We start from the raw sequence: 13,695 nt of genomic DNA, 5'->3' as shown, positions 1-13,695 counted from the left end.
TGATCAGCGAACGTTCTTCACAATGAAATCAGTTTGTTCTTAGAAAGCTTCCTCAAATTAAAATGCAATCAATCGTTATTATCAGCCTTGATCCATTTTGATTAAGTACATAGACGTTCTTGTCACCCTCTTCATATTTATTTTTTACATAAGATATGAGATTGTGGCAAGATGTAGGCATTCCCCGTGTGCACCAATCCTTTCTGATCAGTTTCGTAATGTATATGAATCGGCATAATCAAAGAATTGCGATTTGTAACCATTAATATCTTACATTTTATTGCCAAGCCATATATTAGGAAGCTGAAGCTTTGACTGCATTAGTTTTGAACTGATGATCTAAATTTTAGCATTGTCATCATTCAATTTAAGGAAGTTTGTCTTCATGCAACAGGATGCATAGCATCTCAAGGTATAGTAGTCATTAAGTCTTGCCGCCACGACCCGCTTAAATCAGTCTGGGATAGTTCTTAAACACTTCTTGATCTACCGATGGCTTTTTCAGTGGAGCCATTATCAGTGCCTTTTTTCCGTTTTGAGCCAACGACTGATCCACTGTGAAGTGAAGGTTGGCAAGAGAGTACCCTGTTACTTTTAAAGTAACCACGTTGGACAAAGGCCGAGACTGTAATTTTTGTGGGACTATTTGCTAAAAGATTTTCAACTTCGTCAGCCCTGAAGGAATCACGGCGTGTCTAAATGGTCGAAGCAGACATTGTCGACTGAACATAACGAGTTGCATTGGCACCAAGATGCTGATATACTAGTTTGCAAGCTTCTCTGTTGTACTTGGGGACGGGAGAATGTCTTGCTTTGTCTTGAACAGTAATGCATTGCAAACTTGAAATACTGCCCGCTGATCCTTATTTATATTCAGTGTCAAATATTTCTTCTGTTTCTCTTCAATAAGCTTGTTCACCATGTTCGTTTGTATGGTAGGCATCTGGCGATGGACAGTAAGCGAGGATTTAAGACCAAGTCATTTTCTAATTGAAACTGTCTGAATCGATAAAAACTAATTAGCCAAAGGTTTGATTCTCTAAATAAGTCTAAAAGTCCAACTTATTTGTAGTGAGATTCCGGGGAGGCACTTCCTGACAGTCTTATTGATACATGCGTTCTCTACAGCGCCCCATAGAAACATCCTCCATGATTAAATTCCCCTCTGGTTTCAAGAAATTCAATTTGCAGCATTGTATTTACAACATGGTAAAGTAGCTGAGTTACGCTTTCATGTCCTGTAATATATTTACAGATCGATTTATCTTATATTTGGAGTGGCATGTTCAAGGATGACAAATAAAACATTAAAGTTTCAACATTTATGTCGAAAACAAACTTGCCAATGAAGCAGAATGTAACCTAGTTGCTCTATACAATCCACAATTATATCATGTTTAAGAATGAAAACCTCGCCGCCTGTTCCTAGAGCCCGTTAGCAATGACATGTTTATGTGAACATGACCACTACACGTCAGTGATACATCACGTAATTCAGGCATACAGACTGATACCATTGGACACGGGCTTCAATTGCTCGCTACACTACTTAGCTTATTGGGGGCACGGATGGCTCAGTCGCCTCGTCGTCGCAAGTCGTTGTACGGAGTTCTCTCACGCGTGCCAGGAACCCATGAATGTGGGTTCGAATCTCAGATTCGCCCTGTGATTATGTTTCTTGGTTTGTCACACCACACACAAACTGAGAGAAAAGTCAAGTGAACAACTTAATTAGTCACAGCGGCCAGGAGGTTAGTAAACAACGAATTTACTATCCTGCCCAGTAGACTGCATGAAGATGCTAAAGACTAGCAAATTTCACTTTTTAAATAAGTATAACTCACTACTTAAACTACACTGTAAAATGTGTTAAGAATGTCGATGACGCAGAGGCTTATGCAGGGTAATGGAGAGACACAAAAGCATGGCTGTTTTTACAACCGGATTTATTCCAATGATGGTCCACGTGCAATCAGTGGTTATGATGATGATGAAGATGAAACCCTAAAACACAATATTTACAAAATGTAGGCAAACATCATAACCAATAGATCATTAAAAGAATACTGCCATTATATATCTATTACATGTGTTTGATATACCAATCAATAAGGTATAATGTGAACGCTTACTTTTCATTTAGTACGGTAAAGCATGTTATGGCGGATATCTCCTCAGTGAGGATATCACTGAATACACTACAAAGCAATTAAATAATACTATGTTAAGCAATATAACATTACAATAGTATAGACAATTATGCCATGACATGTTGACATAATTATATGCATAATTAAGGGAAGTAACACTCACCTCGTCTAAGGGACGGAGGCCAAACCACCAGATGTCATCAAAACTGGTCATGCAGTATCTTACGTGACCTGATAAATGATATATCACTACATGAATCTTACTGGTATGGTAAACATCACATACATTGTATACATGGCATGTGAAACTCATCTAGCAGAATAAAAATCAACATTTTTAGTCCTTTCATATGTATGATAAAATCAACAAATATACTGTTTTGGTATTTTACACTTTCATCATAAAATAGTAACTATTTTTATATATATATACTAGAAACCTAAGTACAATGATAATAAATATATTTAACTCACCCCAAACTGAACTGTCCTTTCCCAGTGAGAGTTATGGCTAGAAATGGTGCACATAAGAAGTACTTGACCAAGGTGGTCATGTGACGCGGGAAATACAAAGCCAGGCCAAGCTGATCGACAGAGAACAATAGGCTAGGCTGAGACCGCAGTAGCCTTAGCACAAAGAATCAATCACCACATGTTAGATTATGTTACTGAGGTGTGAGTTAGTGGACTAAGTAAACGAATTTATTTAATAAATACACTAATCCTAAAATACCTATGTTTTGGATAAGTTTATACTAAACTACTTTTAAAATAATCCCAAATATATACACCCTGCCACATCAACACTTACAAGACATTCTTAGGAATGTGTTTCATTTGCATATTTAGTGCGTTCTATCTAAACACGTTTAGGGTCTAAACAGATGAAATGAGCTGTCGCCTCATAGCCTAAATAAAGCGACCAAACCCTTTCCATATCCAGTAGAAATCGCTCCATAAAGCAGAGTCGTTGTACTATTCCGACTATATCATGATCATGTGTTTATGAATCACTATCAAACAGTAATGATAAATTGGTTTATCGCACCACTAACATAGAAATTTATCAAAGCGACAAAATCCTTTCCATATCCAATAAAGCTGGCTATAATTTAACACATTTAAATAGAAGAATCGTCTGGACATCTATATTTGACCCACAACAATGTTTAATAATGATCAGCGTATCATTCTAATTATACATTATGACCATGTGTTAGTACTCATATGGCGACCGTGCCACCTCTGCCCGCTGACACCATATAGAAGATGACCTTCGTTGTCATCATTGATGAATGAGGCTGTGTGGATATTTGATCATGATATTGCCCTTTATATCAGTTTACATTACGTAATCAACTACTTCCTTTGAAATCTAAGGCGCCACAAATCACTGCGTAGAGTTGCGTCCCTTAGATGTGTCGAGATACGCCGGTTTGTCACGTGGTGGTTTGCTGCATCTAATTGGGTTTACCCATACAGTCAGCTGACTCTGCGGGATATAATGGACACGAGGTGTCAGTGTGCACAGACTTGTGTGTGAACGAAGCAGTAATGTCACACTGCTTCAATCCAAATAAACGAATAAACGCCCCCGCTCCAGTGAAAACCAATTCAGCCAGACATTTATTTGACTGGTATCAATGGCATTTGCCTTGAAGTCTAATCAAGCAGAAAACAGAATTGACAGCATTAATGACTATCTGCGTAAATGCCCTTCTCCTCGGACAACTTGAGACGCATTCTCCAGGAACTCAATAGGTGGTCTTATTGACGAGACAGCTTGTAGTGATTCTTGGTGCAAGACAATTAGATACAGCTCCCACAAAGTCAACCCAGGTTGTGTTGACCTGGGGCGTTTAACCTTACATCTAATAACCAGTTGCCACTCAATGTATGTTGCCAACCGACCACTTGTATTGAGTGTAGCATGAGTATTTCATTCCAAATTGAGGTTATATATTAAACAGACACACTAATCTCAACTTTGAAAGGAAATGAGAATGGTTATGGGGATGGTTTGTGTTTCTTTTGCATTATACTGGGCACTTTTGAGTCCATTGATTGGACAAGATCATTGTTACGTTGTAATAATAATGTCAGTTTTAATGGATTTTTCAAGAAGCTAATTACATGCATATTTTAAGAGATCCTTAAAGTCAATTATAATTGGAATTAGTTACAAGTGATATTTCCTGAGAGCAAAAAGGTACCTTCTCTCGTATGCCATCTTATTGTTGATCCTCTTTATTTTAGAGGGGGCACGGGTGGCCCAGTCGTCTAAGGCACCGCGATTCGCTGTGCAGAGTTGCGTCCCTTGGGCATGCCAGAAACCTATGATTGTGGGTTCGAATTCCGGTTCGCCCCGATTATGTTTCTAGGTTTGTCAGCACCATACCCGTGCTCGTGGGTTTCAGCAAACTGGTAAAGGTCTAAGACCTGCATCACTTCGAGCTTTCCTCCCCCATTAAGCTGACACGCCGCGATTTAACTGACTCTTTATTTTAGAAAAAATAATATCTGTTCTTCATCCACAAAATCTGGTTGTCTTTTGGCAGCAAAAGTTAATTCCAGACACATAACGCATCAATTTGCACGGACTGATCTTCAACTACTTACAACAGGCACTACCAGCCAACAATAAAAGTTTAAAGTTAGTCCAGGTTACAGTGGTTATCACCTATCTCATCTACCTGACCATGCAGTTGCTGGTTACATTGGGTTAATAGGAAAATGTGAATTGTGCCGTATCACACTTTTTAAGATAGGAAACCTAAATATCAACAAAGATTATCGATATTCTGTGCACAGTTGCGTGCCTTTGAGGTGGCAAGTTTCTTTAATCGTGGGTTCGAATCCCATGAATTTGTCAGCATCACACACGTCCTCGCCCTCGAGTTTTACATCTTGATCAAGCTGACACTCTTACACAACTGAAATACTCCCACTGGTTGGCAGAGGAAGACTAAACTAAGCTAAACTTGAACTTACCTTGCAATCTGTCAAACGTGAAATCCCCTTGTAATGTAATGAACAATGAAAATGTGATAAGATGAAATGGATTTCAAACTTAAAGTGAAGTTGCCGTATGGTAACAATGTAAATGGGTAACTCTCTCAACTATTTCTATTCTATTTCTGTACTATTCTAATTCACTCTTTGGTAACTTAGAGAGAGAGACATCCATTTACTCCTTGCCCATATAAATGCCAGAAGCCAACTTAAATAAACTGTCTCTAGAGCATGCGCATTTTGCGCTCATCCAGCAAGAAGCACGTGCTGCATGCCAACTTTAACGCTTTCCGCGAAGCTGTTGTGTACCCATGAGTCAACCACTGTGTCCAGGAACACGAGACTTGTTCCCGGACACTTGTTCCCGTACGCTTCAGAACATGCCCCCTTCCATGATAGACCCCTGTCTATCATCTATTTGGAACAATACTTCATCAATATCATGCAGTTGATAAACTACAAAAAACCCAACTATTTACAACAATGACTAGTCCATAAAAACAGCAGCACTATTTACAACCTTGAACAACTGGTTCTTGTTCAGCCTCGATATTCGAGAGGACAGATCTTTGTAACTGGTCGAGTCAATCTCGACCCTCCAACTTCAACATCTACAACTCTAACATGGCCATCTTTGCCTGAGTAAGTTTTCAATAAATCATCCTTCCCATTGGCCAAGTTCCTCTTGGATTATGTTGTGATACGACAATCACCACATCATCAACTTGGAATTCTCTTGATGACGTGACCCACTTTTTTCTGACATTCAATGTTGGAAGCCACTCTCTCATCCATCTCCTCCAGATATGCCTGATGAGTTCCTGGATCCTCCGCCAACGCTTCTGGGGAGAAAAGGAAGTGGAATCTATTTCTGGAGCAAAATCTCCACCAAGCTGCCCATGTAGAAAGTGGTTTGGTGTGAGCGGGCACTCTGATATGTGAGTGGTCTTGAATTCAACAGAGCTTCGGCCCAAGTTAAAGCAGTCATCTGTTCTTCATTGGTGACATCACTTGAGCTGAGGACAGCATAAATAGCCCGTTTAGCTGACTTGACCATCGATTCGAATATTCCTCCGAAGTGAGGAGCATTTGGAGGATTAAATCTCCATACAATGCCTCTGTTTGCCAATTTCGATTTTGTGATGTCAGAATCTAATAAAGTCACCAGCTCTTTAAGCTCTTTCACAGCTCTAACGAAATTCGTCCCGTTGTCCGATATGATCTCCTTAGGCGTGACATGCGGAAGAGTGCATTCAAGAACGAATTTGTGTCTAGTCCAAAAGCGATCTCTAAATGTACAGCGCGTGTTGCTAGGCATGTGAACAGGCACAGATAACGCTTTTGACAGCTTTTACCTCGACCCTGTACAGCAAGAAATGGACCAGCGAAATCTACCCCAGCTTGAACAAATGCTCTCATTGAACAAACTACTCTTCCCTTTGGAAGATTTCCCATGAGTTGTTGTGCTTGTCACGTATTGAATCAACCACAAATACAAATGAGATTGTAATACAGATTTATTCCCTCCCTTAAAGTAATTTTAAATCCCAATAACAATATCTAAATTCAAACTAATACCAAATTAACTAACACAACTAACTAAACTAGCTTCTCCTACCAATAACAATACTACCACCTACTACTAATACTAATATCTTAATACTAACAGTACAAATGTCTACTACTAATAATACAACTATCTCCTACTAACAATACAACTATCACGATACACTATCCTAATACTAATAGTCTACTTCTAAAAATACTAACACTAATACAGATGTTCTAAGAATAACACAACTAACACACAGTAAAACTTTGTGTGTGTATATATATACAACAACAACACACAACCACAAAAGAAAACAACCAAAAGATACAAAGCCACTCCACTGTCACTGTCACAACAGTTCTATACAAAACTTTAGAATCTCTGATGTTATTGAGCAGTTCATACGAGAATTCTTCCTCGTAATAACGAATGGTGATCTTTCCACCCAGGCGATGTTGTCCCCACGGAGTTAGGGGTGCCTGTTTACATGGATGCCACGGCTGTGTTCATCCTACGATGTGCCACGGAGACGAAGATACTTCTCTCCTTACGTTGGGTCGGAGAACTTCTCTCCTTACGTGATGTTGGAGGTTGTTACTTCCTCCTACGTAATATCGGAGGTTCTTCCCTCCTACGCACTCTAAGGTTAACCGGCCAGTTCCGGGACACTACAATGTAATATACGCAATTACAGTCACTGAGGTATGTGTCACTACCTCACAATACATACAGCCATGCACCAATACTCCGATTTACATATTACTGAGTTGAACTGTTTACACTTTGATCATGTTGTGGTTATTTGTTACAGTGGCTTTACGCTATTACCATCAATATGTGTATATAATTACGTTTGGAAAAAATACATAACTCAAAATTCTATCCTCTAAAATACAATTCAACATGAAACAATAAATGTAAAAACTTACGCCAACCAGAGTAGAAGTCTCCCACAATATTAGTCCATGCCTTACATGACCATGCTGATTCTGGCTGACTGTACAAATTATTACCCTGCCCCGCTATTTAAACTGACCCAAAGCCCAAGCTACCCCTGACCTCCCTATTGTTACACCAATTAACTCCCCAGCTATCAGCCGTACCCAGTCACGCTTCCCTGACCCTTACCTGTTCCCATAGTATTACCTGACAATATCTAAAAACAACTCGCTAAGCTTAATATACTAATGTAACCATACCGTAATACATCTATCTGAAGTACTAACATATAATTAAAATATACAAGATTATCTGTGATCTTGACATCACCTCCCCACTTAAGTTAATTGTACCTGAGCACAATTATATAACAAACAAGATCACATATAACTTTGTCCTAACGTCTTTTAAAGACATTATCTAATACAAAACCATATATATACACAATGACAACAATAATACACAAAAAGTAATGACTGTCATATCTTCACTATGATGCTGAAAAATGCATTATTTACATACTGCTATGCACACAGTGTGACTAGGGCGAACACCGGCTCAAGAGGTCAGCTCCCACATTCTCAATCCCCTTGATTGCACGGATCAGAAACCTGTAAGGTTGTAAAGTTAGAGCCCACCTCATCACTCGTCCATTGGTCAACTTGGCTTTGTTCATCCATACTAAGGGCTGATGGTCCGTTTCAAGAATGAACTCCCGCCCATACAGATATCTTTCTAACTTCTGTATTGCCCATACTATTGCCAAACACTCCTTTTCTATGGTAGAGTACGCCCTCTCACGTTCTGCCAACTTTCGACTCACGTACATTATTGGAAACCGCTCACCTTCCTGTTCTTGTAAAAGAACAGCTCCGATTCCGACGTCAGAAGCATCACTTCTTACTAGGAATGTTTTCTCCAAGTCTGGCAGTTTCAAGATTGGAAAACTTGACATGTGTGTTTTCAACGTCGTCAAAGCTAACTCTTGACTCTCTGTCCATACTACCTTGTTTGATTTGCCCTTCTTGGTAAGATCAGTCAGAGGCACTGCTATGGCTGCATAATTTGGGATGAATTTCCGGTAGTACCCAGTTAATCCTAGCAAAGCTCTGACCTGTTTCTTAGTTTGTGGTCGTTCAACATTTAGGATTTTCTCCACATTCTTACCCTCCGGCTGAATTAGGCCACTCCCAACCCTGTGTCCCAAAAACTCCAACTGTTTGTATCCTATTTTTACCTTTGATGGTCGAGCTGTAAGATGAAATTGCCTTAACCTTGTAAATATGTCTCTCAGACTTACCACATGAGGTGACCATTCCTCTGTTCCTTCTATGATGTCGTCTATGTAGTTGTCAGTGTTAGGTATGCTATGTAATACTTGCCTCATGAGTCGGGAAAATACTGCTGGTGCGTTGACTACTCCAAATGGCATCACCTTCCATTGGTATAACCCATCAGGGGTTATAAAGGCCGTCAGTTCTTTGCTACTCTCTTCCATTGGGATCTGCCAATATGCCTTGCTCACATCAATTTTGGTTAGGTACTTACAGTGTCGAAGCCTTGCAAATACGGAATCGGCTAATGGAATTGGTTCTGCATCAAAGACCGTTACTTGATTCAACTTGCAAAAATCGGTACAAAATCTGTAAGTCTCATCAGCCTTCTTCACAAGTACAATGGGGGAAGCATATGGTGAGTGAGAGGGTTCTATCACCCCCATATCTAACATTGATTGTATCTCTTTGGCGACAACGTCCCTCATGTGATGTGGAAGCGGATATGGTTTGGATCTTATAGGCTCATTGCATGTCAACTTGATCTTATACTGCATACAGTCTACCTTCCCTGGTAAATCACTCAGCACATCCCTGAATTCACTTACGAGCTCTCTCACCTCAATTTGTTGTTCTTCTGTCAGGTCCTTGGAAATGTCTACATCCTGATATGTTTCTTTTGAAACTAGCGCAGGTGAAACTATGTCTAGCATACTTACCTCTTCCGCTTTGACATCTACCAGCCCGGCACTAGCATACATCAGGTGAGCTATGCTGACGTCACATACAGTTGTGTCCTTGATCTCCTCTCGGTCAATGTACTTTTTCAGTAGGTTTGCATGATAGGTTTTAGTCTTATTACCTACCTGTATTCTGTAATTGCCAATACCAAAGGCCTCCAAAATTACATATGGTCCTTTCCACTGGAGTAGGAGTTTGTTGGAATCGGTAGGTAACAGAAGTAACACTTTGTCACCTACTTTCATTTTCCGTGCTTGTGATTTTGCATCAAAGAACTTTTTGTACTTACCTGATTTTTTTTTTAGTTCTTGTTGTGCTATATGAATAGTATCTTCCAGTCGGTTTTGCAAATCTAACACATACTCATAAGTAGTTCTTACCTCAGGATTTTGTATGTCTTTAGTCCAGATTTCTCTGAGAATCTGCACTGGCCCTCTAACTGTACGCCCGTACAGTAGTTCAAAGGGAGCAAATCCCAAACTCTCTTGAGGTACTTCTCGGTATGCAAATAACAAAGCAGCTACATACCTGTCCCAGTCATATGGCCGTTCTGCACACATTCGTTTCAACATTGTCTTCAGAGTACCGTTGAATTTTTCCACAAGGCCATTACACATTGGATGATATGGGGTAGTAGTTAGCTGATGCAAGGATAATAATCTACTTACCTCCTTCATTACACCTGAAGTGAACTGGGCTCCCATGTCCGTCAAGATCTCCTTGGGGATACCTACTCTACTAAATATTTCGAAAAGAGCTTCAGCAACATACTCAGTTTCAATCCTTGGCAAAGGTACTGCCTCTGGGTATCTGGTTGCATAGTCAACTACCGTCAAAAGATACCTATTACCTTTGTCAGTGACAGGATACAACGGGCCTATCAGGTCAACGGCTATTCTCTCAAATGGTACTTCGATTAATGGCATTTGTCCTAGTGGTATTCTTCTTACCTTGCCCTTGGGGGTTGTGCGTTGACAAATATCACAGGACAGCACATGTCTTCTAACATCACCCATTATTCCTGGCCAATAAAACTGAGACATAACCCGATCTAAAGTCTTTTTGATTCCAAGGTGCCCTCCCATCAATGCTTCATGGCTTACTTTCATCACTTGGGTACGCAGCCCGACTGGTACAACTGCCTGTACAACTTGCTTACCCTTGTCAAACTTGGTGAAGGTATGCTTCCTATAGAGCATATCATTCTCAATATAGTAAGAGGAAGTACTATGCCTGGTCTCCCTAATTTTCCCTTCCTCCACTAATTTCCTGACTTTGTCCAAACTGGAATCCTGTTGTTGCTGGGTAATGAACTCACCTCGACTCAATGTCAGCCCCACAGGTTTCAGTGCCTTCAGTGGTTTCATGCCTTCTTGTCTTACTCTTCTTTGGCCTCTTGTTTCCACAGCACTTACCATCTGAATATCATCCTTATCCCACATCTGATCTGGATCGCTTGGTTCTCTCACTCCTGGAATATTGCCTAATATCAGGTCACAGAGTGGTGTGTCCATACATGCAGCTCTTACCTTTCCAGTATAAAAGGGTGTGTCCACGGTAATCCATGCTACGGGAAGTATTAGCACCCTACTATCAGCCAACTTACAAGATTGTGTTTCTGAGGACAAACATTCATCCTCTACCTTTGACCTCCTCACTATTACGCCAGTACAGCCACTGTCTCTCAGGACATCCACTGGCTTGCCATTTACCTTTCCCTTGTGAATAGGCATGTTGTGGTCTGTAGTAAACATGCTTCCTGAGGCTACATCTGGTTCACTCACCCTCTCTGAAGTTGTGGCATCTACAACTTCAGGTATTCTTGCCTCAACATCTATACCATCTGGAAGGACTGCAGACACGTTACTGGTGTATTCACTTACTTGGATACTTGCCACGTTATATTTGGGTTTCTTACACTGTGCTGCCAAATGTCCAATTTGACTACAGTTGTAACATGTCCTTTCTTTAATAGGAATAAATGGTTTGGGTTTTGTACCACCTGGCGCCTTGTTCTCTCCTGGTTTACCTCGGACCTCTGTTTTGTCATGTTGACCAAAACTACCTTGCTTACCATATCTAACAGGACCTGTACCTCTGGCTTCTATAAATTGTTCTGCTAGTCTGGCCATTTCCATAGCATCTTTTGGTTTTCTCTCTTTCAAGAATATACTAAGATCCCTTCCAGTTACATTTAAAATCTGTTCACGCAACAATAAATCTTTCACACCTTCAAAAGTCTTTTGAGTACCACTAAGCTCAATCCATCTGTTGAAATAGTTCTCAATTCTAACTACAAACTGTGTGAATATCTCACCTGTATCAGTTTTAGCAGTTCTAAATTTCTGATGAAATCCATCCTCTGTCATTTCATAGCGTTTTAGCAATGCAGTCTTAACAGCAGTATAATCTTCTGCGTCATCTACACTTAATCTGGAGTATACTTCCAAAGCCTTACCTTTTAGTAGCGTACAAAGATATGCTGCCCAATGACAAGGCTTCCAACCTTGTGCTACAGCTACCCGTTCAAACCGTTGAAGATATGCATCAATGTTGTCATTGCGGTCTTCAAACGGAGGCATCTTAGGCATCTTAGGTGCAGCACCTGATTGTTTCTCTCCTACCTGTCCTTCATAATTTCCAGCATAACTCTTTTCTAACTTGGCTAATTCTATTCTTTCCTCTGATTGCACTCTTAATTTTTCTTTCTCCCATTCTAGCTTTTCTCTCTTTTCTCTCCTCCAATTCTAATTTTTCTTTCTCCCATTCTAACTTTTCTCTCTCTTTTCTCTCCTCCAATTCTAATTTTTCTTTCTCCCATTCTAACTTTTCTCTCTCCTTTCTCTCCTCCAATTCTAATTTCTTGATTTCCCGCTCCCTTGCTCTTTCCTCTCTTTCTAACTTTTCCTTCTCTTTCTCTCTCTCTAACTCAGTTTGTTCTTTTACAAACGTCCTCAAATCATTTTGCTCATACCCTTAACTCTGACCCAATTTGATAATCTTTTCAAGATCCATATCTAGCTGTATGGTGATAGTATGAAGTACAAGTACAGTTAAACCCAGCAGGCTTAGTCTTGGACAACTGTGAATAATGAATGCTACCAATAGGAACTTAGACTATACAAAAGTACATTCATGCATAGAATGGAACCCAAAAATATAAAATTCCAACCAATAGCCTAATCTGACCAATAAATGAAATACACCCTACCAACCTTGATTCTAACTCGAACACTCAAGGATGTAGAAGTGGTGCCGGAGGTCCTATCACACCTCTGGCCAAACAAATACTACAAGGATAAACCATCAAGGAAGTAACTCCTAATCTCTCATAGAATGATGGTCTGAGTTAATTCAATAGTGACAATAATTAAATATCCCACCGCTGCCACCAAAATGTCACGTATTGAATCAACCACAAACACAAATGAGATTGTAATACAGATTTATTCCCTCCCTTAAAGTAATTTTAAATCCCAATAACAATATCTAAATTCAAACTAATACCAAATTAACTAACACAACTAACTAAACTAGCTTCTCCTACCAATAACAATACTACCACCTACTACTAATACTAATATCTTAATACTAACAGTACAAATGTCTACTACTAATAATACAACTATCTCCTACTAACAATACAACTATCACGATACACTATCCTAATACTAATAGTCTACTTCTAAAAATACTAACACTAATACAGATGTTCTAAGAATAACACAACTAACACACAGTAAAACTTTGTGTGTGTATATATATACAACAACAACACACAACCACAAAAGAAAACAACCAAAAGATACAAAGCCACTCCACTGTCACTGTCACAACAGTTCTATACAGAACTTTAGAATCTCTGATGTTATTGAGCAGTTCATACGAGAATTCTTCCTCGTAATAACGAATGGTGATCTTTCCACCCAGGCGATGTTGTCCCCACGGAGTTAGGGGTGCCTGTTTACATGGATGCCACGGCTGTGTTCATCCTACGATGTGCCACGGAGACGAAGATACTTCTCTC

The 13,695-nt window shown here is 39.8% G+C and overlaps 1 pseudogene; it reads right to left on the bottom strand.

Annotated features, from left to right (window-relative positions):
- Positions 1–8,194: 8,194 nt before the first annotated feature.
- LOC139462125 (uncharacterized) lies at positions 8,195–12,683 on the bottom strand (annotated as a pseudogene).
- Between the last annotated feature and the right edge of the window lie 1,012 nt (positions 12,684–13,695).

The sequence above is a fragment of the Haliotis cracherodii genome, unplaced genomic scaffold (assembly GCF_022045235.1).
Source record: "Haliotis cracherodii isolate W230 unplaced genomic scaffold, xgHalCrac1.p SCAF_15, whole genome shotgun sequence".
Taxonomy (NCBI): Eukaryota; Metazoa; Mollusca; class Gastropoda; order Lepetellida; family Haliotidae; genus Haliotis; species Haliotis cracherodii.
This window is presented reverse-complemented; position numbering and strand designations above follow the sequence as displayed.